Consider the following 12,987-nt stretch of genomic DNA (forward strand, 5'->3'; position numbering starts at 1 on the left):
ATTAATAAATATAACTATAATGATAATATTCTTAATATAATTATTAATAATATAATAGTAAATATAATAATCTCCTTACTAATGATAATGATAACAATTACTATAACATTTATAATAATAATCATTATTAATAATAATATTACTAATTATAATAATGCTATATCAATTTATATATACCAATTTCTATATTTGTATATTATTTATTGGTATTAATAATATGTCTAACTTTGATTTTAATAATGATAATAAAAATATTTTTATTATTAGTGGTACTAATAATATTATTAGTTATAATATCATAACAAATCAAATGTATCAATTTTTATATTAAATTTTTTAAAATTTTTTTTAATAGTACTGATATTAGATAATAATGTAAATAATAATAATATACAACTAAAATTAACTTGTAATTACATTTAAAATTTATTACTTATGTAAGATTTATTAATTGTATGATATTAATATTTAAGAAATATATATATATATATATATATATATATATATATATATATATATATATATATATATTACAATATACATTTAATTATAATTATACTTAGAAATCATATATATATATATATAGACTTATTTTAAATTACAATATAAATATTTTTGTATTTTTTGTTTTACATATATAATTATATTTTGTTATTTTCAATTATTATTATATATATAATTACATTTATATTTACATATTTATTTACAAACAATTGTTCGTGAATCGTCGAGCACAGTCAAAGGTTACTGAATCCATGTAATTAGTTCGAAAATTTTGAGATTCAACATTACAGACTTTGCTTATCGTGTCGGTAACATATAAAGATTAAGTTTAAATTTGGTCGGAAATTTTCGGGTTGTCACATGTTACAATCTCTTCAACCACATTATCTGTTACAATATCTTCAACCACATTCTCTGTTACAATATCTTCAACCACATTCTCTGTTACAATCTCATCCAACACTACACTCTTTTGGGTGTTAACTACACTATCTGACTCTACATTATATGATGGAGACTAAGAACATTCACCAAACTCTAATGCAAGATTCCTATAGACACCCTTGTTTTTAACACTATTTTTTTTAGTAACTAAAACATCTTCTTCAATATCTTCTTCAATTTCCTCAATTGTAAGTTTTTTTCTGTTCAATGGACTAAAAGAAGCATATACATTACTAACATAATGTTCACTATAGAACCATATTTCCTTATTTTCTTCCACATACTTAGCCAAATTTATAACATCTTGATCACTTCCAAAATCTTGTAATCCATAATCTAAATCAGTATTCGGCTTTAAAAAGTGGAAAATAATCAAACTCCTACCATCGTACCCTAAAGACTCGATAATTTCATTTAACATTAATACAGACCAGGTATCAATATCAATAAGATCAATGTAATCGACCCTACCATTTACGTATTCCCTCCCAGGCTTGTCTGTAAATTGACCACCATGATGAAGCTTTATTGAAAAATATTGTGGATACAGGTCTGAAAAAATAAAGAAAATCATTAGCAACATGCAAATCAAAATTTCTAAGGTTAACATTCATAAAATACATACCGTATATGTCTTTACACGCTAAATCATCATCTTCAGTTCTTATATGGCAGAGATTATCAGCCATTGTCGTTCGATTGAGGGTTTATGGTTAGAAAAGTTGAATAATTTGATTTCTTAGGGTTGCTGAGCGTAATTTAGGTGGAAGTGTTAATCGTACCTGTGGTTTGAATGAGTATTAAAGTCAAAGTGGTTTGAAAAGGTGTGCAAACGTGTCAGGAAAATGAAAATGCCAAAAATACCCATCACGTGATTGTCACATGCGGCCACTTAACGTCTGAAATAGACGTCCGTATGTGATAGGGACTAAATCAGCACGATATGCAAACCATGGGGATTAAATCCATAAAAAAAGCAGAGAGACTAAACCAGCGTTTTGGTACAAACCACAAGAACTATTTAAGCAATTTTGTCCTCAATTTCAGTTCTGCCCCTATTTTTGTAACGAATAATAATAAATTAAATAAATTGATCGTATATTCGTATGGCGAAACGATCAGGTACCGTTAAAAGAAGAGACGACGAGTCGTTACTAACTCGGTGTGTTGACTCAGTATTTAGATTCATTCGATTTGCTGAGTTTGAGATCTTATTCATTATGTTCTTTGTAATCGCTTTCATTCTTTTCAAAGATCTGGTTAGTTTCGTGCCTTTTTTTATTTTACACTTGCTGATTTGCACCTCAAATTTAGATATGCTAGAATTATAGGATTGTATATATGAATTATGATTATGAAATTGTGATTATGTGATGTTATTTTATGTGTATCATTCATGATATTGTGTGGGTAGTATATTAGATACGGATATAGTTAAATACTTAAAACTTAACTACTGTTTTTAGGTTATCTATTAACTTAGGAGCTATAAACCTGATTAGCGTTGTAAACGAGCCAACTCGAGCCCAAACTCGACTAGGCTCGGCTCTTTTTGGCTTGTATAAAAATCAAAGAATCTGAGTTCGGTTTTGAGCTTAATGTTTTAGGCACAAACTCGGTTCGCTTGACACTATACAAGTTCGAGCTTGGTTTGAGTTCAACTCGTTTAAATATATAATATAGTTATAGTTATTGTTACATAATTTTACGAGTTTATAGTATTTCATTATAAAACTAAAAATTAAAATTAATGTATATAAATGAATGACTCGTTTAGGTTCCCGGCTCGATATGAAGTTCGAGCTCGTTTTCTAAAATATCAAACTTGGGCTCTAGCTTGTTTAAACTCGGCTCGAATCGAGCTCGAGTAACTCGCGAGTAGTCCAGCTCATTTTATTTACACCATAACTATAATAGTGCCAAATTGTATCGCCACCGCATACTACACGGTACGCAGTACTAATACTAGTAAAAAAATTAGAATATGGTATGGTTCAGTATGTGTCCCATGGGGAGTAAAAAATTGATTTTCTCTTCGGCTTTTAGCTAAACAATATCATTTGGGTGAAAGTTTAGGCTACACTCTCTAGTTCGAAGTTTATAGATATGTGTATCATACTGATGTTGAACTGGTTGCAAGTGGTATGGTTTAGGTACGCCCCTAATTGGATCGTGTATATATGTTGTAGGAGTGTAGGAATGTGTAATCAAAGTGAGCTCATTCGTATATCCTAGTAGTAAATTTATTGGCCAATCAAGGACTTCTACAGTTAAACAACAACAACAACAATACACAATCCCGCGCAATGCGAGGTATGGGGGAGGTGTGCTGTAGACAATCCTTCCTCTACCCTAGAATAGAAGAGAAGTCGTCTCTCTACCCACGGGTTGAGAAAAACCTTCACCCACCAGAAGAGAAAGTCATCCCTCTCTCTATTCCAGGATAGAGAGATTGCTTCCGTAAGGACCTCCGGCCATAAATAAAGATAAAGAAAAGAAGAATAAATAAAATAAAACTGAAAATGAATAGGTAAAAAGATAAAAAATAAAAGTAAGAATAGAAAAGGACTTCTACAGTTGTATTATGAATTATTATGATATAATATAATTGTTAATGGCAGTGGTGGAAGCAGGATTTTTTTTTTACCGGCGGCGAAATTCTTTTTAAAAACGTAGCAACTTTTTTTGGGGCAAAATATGGTGGCTTTTAGGCAAAATGTGGAGTTTTTTTTTTTTGTGGCAAAATATGGAGGTTTTGAGGCAAATTATGGAGACTTTGGGGTAAAAAAATCCACTAGGGGTAAAATCGAAAAATACAAAAATTTTACACTAAAAATTGCAAATCAACTGGGGGCGGGTGCCCCCTGCCCTCAAATATTTTCGCCCCTGGTTAATGGTATACTACTATATCGAAAAAGGTTTAAATCCATAAACTTTGTGTTATTCTGTATGAAGATACAGCTGTCCTTTAGTTGTTTTCCTTTGTGTATCACTTTTTCCTGTAATTCACTTGTTTTTAGTACGGATCTACTTGTGTCAGTTATTCGTGTGTATGACTTTGACCCTGATCTCTTGATCGAAAGATAGGTTCGCTATCTCTTGATCGAAAGATAGGTTCGCTAAACGGACCGTTTAGCTCAGGTTGGGGTATTTGTATGGATAATGGTAACGTGTACACTTATGTTTAGATACTTGCATTTTAGAAGCACTATATGTCGTAGTTATCTATAGCTCTATACAATGCGACCATAGGTTTAGTGTGATGAACGTTTTTTGTAGTTTTATTGTTGTCGATAAATAATACTTTAGTGTTTTAGACCACGACATAATTGGTGCTTTTCACACGCCAAATGTTTTTATGAAATTAATTTATACTAATAATGAAGTATAAATGCCATTAATTACAGTACATAAGTTAGGGCAGCCTATCTGCACTGTGGCTCCTCACTAGTGATATGTGGAGGAATTGAGTAAACAATCTTTCCAAATTATGACATTCTGTAAATTGTATATTTGTGACCTTATAATAAATGCTATATGATAAATATATGACTGGATTTGAGTTTTAATATATATATATATATATATATATATATATATATACTATATATTTTTTTTTTTTTGAAAAGCCAAACAACTTTATTAAGAAAGAACCAATACAAAGAATTACATAAACAAAGACTCGAAACGAGACCCTAACCAAGAATTAAAAGAGCTAGACACGACGAGATACAAACGTGAAAACTAAGCAAAGACTATACAAGTATCTAAATGCATAAACACGAAGGTTAATTTTTCGCGAGCAGGAAAAAGCCTTCATCCACGATTTCCAACTAGGCTAAGAACAACTTGTAATTACAAGCAGGGAAAGGAGCCAACTTACAGTATTGCATTATGCAACGACAAAGCAAATTGGCCCTTCCCCTCTTAGTCTCGGCGAAGGTAGAGAATCGGAGGAATCCGGCATAAAAAACCTGCACATTAACCAATGCCTACTTTTGCTTGGTTAGCATCGAACCATCTCGGATTAGAGATCCATTTTAGCCAGTCTAGAGTACCTTTTTTCCAACGACAATTAATCCATTCATAGCACTTTGATTGTATTTCAGACACTATTTTTGAAGAGCTACGATTTTTATCACTAAAAACACGATCATTACGGTGGATCCAAATATAATAAGTGGTAGTCCATACCACCGCTTGCCACAGCGAGGACCCTAAATTTGAGATCAGTTGCGGATTTGAACCCTTGGCTAGATCATAGATGCACGAAAGGTATAAGTGGTCTAAACTCCACCATTTTTGAATTCTATTCCAAATGTCCATGGAATTCGAACATTTTAAAAGAGAATGAAGAAGTGTTTCAATGTCATCGTCACAAACCGGGCACCTAACGGAGTGAAGATCTATGCCCTTTTTATCTAATTCGGATCGGACGGGTAATTTGTTTTGTTTTGCCCTCCAAATGAAGATACCAATTTTTTGGGGAATGAGTGGGTTGAGGTCAGTAGGGATACGCGAAGGTTGAGAAGCCGCCGCCAAATTGTTCAAGAGATGCATTAGGGAGTCTGTAGAAAAGATACCATTTGGGTTAAATTTCCAAGACCATGTGGAAGGCGAACTACGAGAGAAATGGTGTCGACTGAGCAAATCGGTGAGAGTAGCAAGCTCATCAGCGGCTCTCCATTTGGGCTGTGAGGCCCAATTCCAATTGAGAACATTGCCAGATTCGGAAATTAGCACTCGGTCAGCTACAAACGTCTCTATATCTACCTCCAACCTAAAGAGTCTTGGGAAAACATCACAGAGCGGCTTATCTCCAATCCATTTATCCTTCCAGAAAAAGGTGTCAGCTCCATTTCCTACATCCTTAACAAACGCATTAGCAATATTACACCCTAACTTGTTTAGGGTTTGCTCGATATTGATAATATTAAACCAAGGTCGACCCGAGAATTTTTTCAATTTATTGGCAGGTAGCGGAGATATACAACCCAACCCTCCATTTTCCCCGTAAATACTTTTAATTACACGGACCCAAAAAGAGTTTTTATTTGAAAGGAAGCGCCACCACCATTTTGCTAACAGGGAAAGATTTTTTAGCTTTAAAGAGTTGACACTTAAACCACCAAATTCATAAGGTAAAAGGATTTTTTCCCATTTGACCCAAGCCATTTTATTCTCTTCACATGACCCGCCCCAAAAGAATACTCGACGCATTTTTTCCAATTCTTTTATAACACTTACCGGGGCTTTGAAAAGGGAGAAATAATATTGTGGTAGGCTACTTAGCACCGCTTTGATGAGAGTTAGTCGTCCGCCGTAAGAGATAGATTTGGCCTTCCAATCGGAAAGGCGTTTTTTGAATTTTTCTAAAATGGGTGTCCAATTATTATGCTTTTTCAAATTTGCCCCGATTGGAAGACCAAGATAATTAAACGGAAAAGACTCTTCTTTACACCCAAACCAATTGGCAATATTACTTAATTCAACATTTGAAGTACCAATTCCGTAAACACAACTTTTATTAAGATTAACTTTAAGACCCGATAAATCTTCGAAACATTTAAGGATTTTCAGAGTATTACGAACTTCACATTTATTCCATTTACCGAAAATGATAGTGTCATCCGCATATTGAAGGTGCGAAACAATGACCTTATCATTTCCAACCTCGACGTCGTTGATAAGTTTTTTGTTAGATGCAACTTTCAAAAGGTGGTTTAGCCCTTCACCCGCAAGAATGAAAAGGAAAGGAGATAGTGGATCACCTTGCCTTACCCCTCTCTTTGGGAAGAATTGACCAGTGGGTGAACCATTGATAAGAACCGAAATTGAGGTGGAATTTAAACACGATTGAATCCATTTAACCCATTTAACCCCGAACCCCATAGACTTCATAATGGAACTAAGGAAATCCCAATCTAGACAATCAAAGGCCTTTTCAAAGTCAACTTTAAATATAAAACTCTTTTGATTTCTAGATTTGAGGTCTTCGATAGTTTCAAGAGCAATTAAAACACCGTCTAAAATATATCTATTAGCAATGAAAGCGGTTTGCTCGTCCCCTATTAGCCTCGGGATTATTTTTCTAATTCGATTTGCAAGGAGCTTTGAAAGGATTTTGTAATAGCTCCCGATGAGGCTAATAGGACGAAAGTTTGAGAAATTGAGCGGGTCTTTTACCTTTGGGATGAGGGTGATGAAAGAAGCATTGCATCCGTTCGAAATTTGACCCGACTCCCAGAACCAGTTAATCGCTTTTAAGAGATCTTCCTTGATGATGTCCCAGAAATTTATGTAAAAAAGGATATTGAAACCGTCTGGACCAGGAGCTTTGTTTGTACCGCAGCCTTTGATTGCTTCTAAAACTTCTGATTCTGAGAAGTGAGCTTCAAGTGATTCTGCCATGTGTTCTTCTAATTTAGAGCCGTCCCAGTTATTAAACATCCAACCATCGGAATTGTTTTTCTCGAAAAGACCCTGAAAAAAATTAAAAGCTTCGTTTTTAATATCAGAAGGGTTAGAAGTCCATACCCCTGCGGCGTTAATTCCATGGATATTTTTTTTATGGTGCCTACGTCGGATGTAGGAATGGAAGAATTTGCTGTTTTCATCCCCCTCTAATGCCCATTTAAATCTAGCTTTTTGTTTGAGCATCTCAAGTTGCGTGTTTTCTTTTTGAGCGAGAGATTCGCGATCCTTCATCCATTTTTCATATTGATCGGGGCTAAGATTTGACTTTTCAGCTAGCTTTTCCCAATCAATGATTGCATTCGAGAGATCCTGTATTTCGACATTGAGTTTGCCATGAGTCGTTGAATACCATTTCCTCAACTCTTGTTTAACAATCTTTAACTTTTCTCGAAAGATGACGTCGGGTTTATTGCTATTGATGTTTGAGTCCCATGCACTTTTGATGACATCGTGTGAATCCTTATGTTTTAACCATTCATCGAATACTCTAACTGGTTTAGGACCAAAATCTACATCACCGTCTTTCAGAAGTAGAGGGCAATGATCTGTATGTTTCTTATCTAGAACCAACAAATTCGCATTTGTCCATTGTTGAATAAAATTGTCCGATACCAAGAACCTATCTAGTTTGCTGAATTTCGTCCCGTTGTCACTAATGCGCGTATACGTTCTACCGCCCAGAGGTAAATCAAGAAGAGAATTATCTTTGATAAAATCGTTAAACAGTTTGGCTTTTCTGGCGCAGAACTCAGTGTTTTTTCTTTCGGATGCGTATCTAACTTCATTAAAGTCACCAAAAATTGCCCACATAGCGTCCTCGTATTTCAACACATCAGAGAGATCATTCCACATAACTTTTTTGTCGTTCTCGGTTTGTGGACCATAAACATTTATTAGAACGAGTTCAGTACCTATATCCTGCCAATGTCCTTTTATCGCAATAAAGGAATCACGCTCAACAACACGGTTAGCTTTAAAGATGTTCGGATCCCAAACCGTTAAAATCCCCCCCGAATTGCCTTTTGATTTTTTGAAGGCATACCTGTAGTCGCAGTTTCCCCAAATTTTTTCAACCCATTTTTCTGGAATATTTTCAGCTTTTGTTTCTTGAATTGCTATTAAGTTTGGTTTATGTTGAAAACAAAGTTTTTTAAACCAATTGAATTTCTTTTTGTCGTCTAAACCCAACCCTCTAATGTTTAAAGATAACAGCTTCATTATTAAAATATTAAATAATAATCACGATAGGGTTAGAGAGTACCTCAACTCCTGACAGTAAAATTCTTTCTCGATAGACCTAATATATCGCCAACTTCGTCACAATTCAGTGATTTTTCAGAAAGAGATTGTGGTCCTTTATCTTTTTTCTGTTATGCAACCGATTTTGAGCCAGCCTTATTAATCGAAATCTTTTTCCTTGGCTTTCTTGCTAGGCTTTTAACCTTTAGAAACTTGGAAGATGAAGTCCAATTTCTGATATTAGACCAAGATTCAATTGAGGATTTGCTAGAAGTTTTTCGTTTTTTGCTCGGAAATTCTTTTTTGCTACAGGCTTGGTTTGAAGGTTTAGAGGGGTTATCATAATGAAGTTCATGATCAGTAGGCTGAATTGGATCGGAATTGAAAACAAAAACGGGGTCAGGTTGTATTTGTTCAGATTCTAGATTTAAGGCTCGAGTTTCATTATTGGGCTCCATCGATTTAAGGCTCGAGTTTATTGGGCTGGGTATGTTAATGAGGCTGGGATCGTTTGTGGGATGGATTGGGCTAGGAGAAAGTGTCGATTTTACAGGAGACAAAGGGTATGGGACAGATTCGTCCGACAGTGGTGCAGATTTTTCTTGTAAGTCCGATGACACATTAATGAAATTCGCATTCTGTTTGTTTACCTCGTGTGTCGTTTCATCAATGAAGGAGTCATTGTCACTATCACTTCCAACATTACCCTCGTTTTTTTGAGAATTGTTGCCATTAATATCTTCATTTACTTTTTCACTATTGGGAGAGACGTAATTATTGTCGTTGAAATTCTTCTCGAAAAAATCATCTGACATGGCGAAAACTTTTGAAGCTTCATCTTCTCCGGTGACGAACTGGTTAACTCCCACCGGTGGCCAATCATCCTCGTCTTCTTTGTCAGAAATATCTACGTTATGCTCGTTTTCGTTTTTGAAGTTGCTGTTTGAATCCGTAAGGTCAAAAGATGAATCCGTTTCTTCCATCTCTATTTCCACTATACCTGCAACATCTTCAATAATTTGCACATAGAATAAACCTTCTTTGATTTTCACTTGGACAGTTGTATTTATAAGACTTTCTTGACCCCAAAGTTTTACTAGTACTTTTCCTACCACCAAGTTCTGATTACCATTGAAGTTACAATTATGAAGATCATGTATTGGACCATACCAACTTGCAATTTTTCTAAAATTCTTTTCCGACCAACAATTGATTGGGACCCCTTTGATGGTGAGCCAAGAGAGCCTGGCCGATTGGAATGATTTCTCTTGAACTCGACGGATGTTCTTAAGCCATTGTCTTAGAATGTGATCTTCATTATTTAAGATATTCTCAATAGTTTTATCGTCTTCGAAGGTTAGACATAAATCGAGTCCACCAAGATATTTAACGTTGAATTTGGAGAGACCTTCAGCGGTGCAAAGTGTAGGAAATTCCTCGATTAGATCAATGTCCAATATTTCACCTATAATGGCTCTTGAAAGTATTTTTTTGTTCGAATCTTCTTCTTCCAAATCAATAACTCGAGGCTTATCAGCAGGGTTTGGGACTTTTTGGTTGAGTTTTTCATGAGGGTTTTCTTTCAGGTTCTTGTCTTCATTGTACTTAGGGATGCTTGTTTTAACGGTTGAAGTTTTAGGGATGTAGCGTGTTTTGGGAGGCTGTTTTTTTTCAAAGGGAATTGAACTTGCAGAATGACGATTGTTGGGGAGTTGGTTAGGAGGAACTGAATTGTCGAAAGGTTGATTGGCAGGATGTGTAGGTCCTTGGTTACGATGCATTTTATTAACCAGTGAAGGTCCTTTTCTTTCAAAAGCTCTGTACGCACGCAACCAATTACCATTTAGATAGATGCTATTTAATCGCTTAAGGAGAAAATCTAAATCAGAGATATCCGCAAAGCGTACAAAGCCGAAGCTTTTACCGTTTCTTAAGGTTTTCCTGATCGGGATGAATAAATCAGTTACAGATCCATACCTTTTGAAGAAAATCAGTAAATCATTGTAATTCCAATGGTCAGGAAAATTAAAGAACATGATTGAAGTTTCGCTGTTTGAAGATGGATGAGGGGATTGAGACCGTTTATGAAGTGGAATATTGTTTGGGAAGGTTGCGTGTTGATTGTGAAGGTTTACGGTGACCGGATTGCTGTAACCGTTGTCAGATCCAAACCGACGGATGAGATCTCGATGATGAGAATTAGGTTTTCTTTTTATCGCAGGTGATTTTTGATTTCTTTCTGATTGAACCCATTCTCCTTCCTCAATATCATCACTGAATTTGGGTTTGAAGGTGGGAATCCGGCGTTGATTTCCTGGTTTGGATGTCGGTGTGAAAGGAGAGGTGGGGAAGGGGAAACGTTTCATTGAGAGAGTTTTTGTTATATATATACTGCATCTGTTAATTTTTTATGAATAAATGGTGAAAAATTACAGACTTCGAGACCCGAATATAATCAGATTCTTGTGAAGAAGCCGGGAGGACCAGATTGGTGGTTGTCTTAGAGGACGGAATGTCGAAATTAAGGTGGCAACGATAAGTTTGTTTGATAATGCATATACATGGAATATTGAAACTTTTATTTTGATAAGTTTGTTTATATGACCTTTTTGTAAATTCTATACTGTAAACAGTTACGGATCTAAGAGTTTCTTTTGATGTATGGATTTACTTAACAAAGTATTCTTAGAGTGCTCCCAACAGTGGCTCCCTCCCACCCGTCCAGCTCGTCGCTCACCTGGCGCCGTTGACAGCGTTGCGTCCAGCCGTTCACCCAGACCACCATCCAGCCATCCGTCTGTTTCCATTTCCTTTTCAAAAATGCTTGAGGACGGACCGTTTGAAAAAGAAAGAAAGAAATTCCAACGGCTAGCTCAACGGCTCTTTTCTTATTTTTATTTTTATTTTTCTGATTTAATTTTAGAACGCTATATATACATATCCATATCCCATATTCCATTCACACAATTTAATTTACACATTCCATCACACAATTCAATTTCTCACCAATTTCATTTATTATCAAAAATGAGTTACAAAAAACTTCCAAAGAAAAAGAACAAGTTTAGTATAGAAACGCAGTCGAGCGAGATATGATTCAACAATTATTTGAATCTACGCAACAAATCACCGGTTTTTCTCAAGTTGCAAATATCAATCCGAATATGTTTCCAAATGTTCACACACAAAAAACACAACTTCGATTCTACCCGAACCAACAACAAACACAACAACTTCCGTACTACGTGAACCGACAACAAACACCTTATTATCCAACTAGCGGCAAATAAAACAATGGATGTGAAGACAACAACATGCGGACGATGTTTAAATGGTTGAAGCTTCTTTCCAAACCGGTTTTGCGTGACTTGCCTTCCGACGAATACGACATGTTAATGAGGGCTCGGGCGAGAATTAGGAAAAGATTTGCAAAGGAATTGGAAGCTTCCGACGAGGACAAGTAGTTTGTTTATTTGTTTTCTAGTATTTTATTTTAATTTATGTCGCATTTTAATTATCGTCGTAATGTTTTTAATTTTAATTATTGTAATGTTTTTAATTTTTAATGAAAATTTAGTTTTATTTGAATAAGTATTTATAATTTAAATAATTATAATGATTTGATTTTATAAAAAAAAAATTAATTAACTTGATTTCTTTATAGCTTATAAAAAAGTAAGGGTGTAGATAACGTCTAGGTCTCCGTTTTCAAGTATCAAGCCGGTCGAGCTTAGCTGCTATCCCGTTCTATATTTGTTAGACTTTTTTATCTTTTGATGAATTTGCCTTTTTTATAGTAATTGTTATTCTAGCCGGAACATAAAAAACAAGTCAAAGGAGAACAGTGTCACACTCATTTGTAATAAAGAAAATCGACGTAGAACGCTCGGGAATATTGTTAACGGCCAACTCACACCATTTCTAAACCCAAAACAAACAAATCGTGTAATACTAAATTTTAACTATAAATCCCTGTATTTTAGAAGACACCGCTACTAGAAACTAACTGGATTCAGTTTTACGATCCTAACGGTACCTTTTTCGCCGGAAAAGGAACATTCACGCGCCGACGGGAGCTTACTGCCGGAATATTGTTTTTGCCGGCAAAGAGTACCGGAAAAGTGTTTTTCTGGCGGTTTCGTGTTTCTCTTCCCTTTTACACCTATTAAATCGTTTATTCTAATTTGCCTTCATTCGTTTGGTACACCTACTTGTGTTTATTTTGCTGGATTTGTATTGTTTATTTTGCTGGGTTTGGCATTTACTGAGTTTACTTTTCTTTCTTGATTACTCCGTATATTAATATATAATAAATATAAATAT

At 35.0% G+C, this 12,987-nt stretch overlaps 1 long non-coding RNA gene across 1 annotated transcript; it reads left to right on the forward strand.

Moving 5' to 3' along the window:
* The first annotated feature begins 2,017 nt into the window (after nucleotides 1-2,017).
* On the forward strand, nucleotides 2,018-11,320 carry LOC139867164 (uncharacterized). Its single transcript, XR_011765769.1, has 2 exons — nucleotides 2,018-2,207; nucleotides 11,100-11,320. It is a non-coding gene; the product is annotated as an uncharacterized lncRNA (long non-coding RNA).
* The last annotated feature ends 1,667 nt before the right edge of the window (nucleotides 11,321-12,987 follow it).

The sequence above is a fragment of the Rutidosis leptorrhynchoides genome, chromosome 9, assembly GCF_046630445.1.
Source record: "Rutidosis leptorrhynchoides isolate AG116_Rl617_1_P2 chromosome 9, CSIRO_AGI_Rlap_v1, whole genome shotgun sequence".
Lineage (NCBI taxonomy): Eukaryota > Viridiplantae > Streptophyta > Magnoliopsida > Asterales > Asteraceae > Rutidosis > Rutidosis leptorrhynchoides.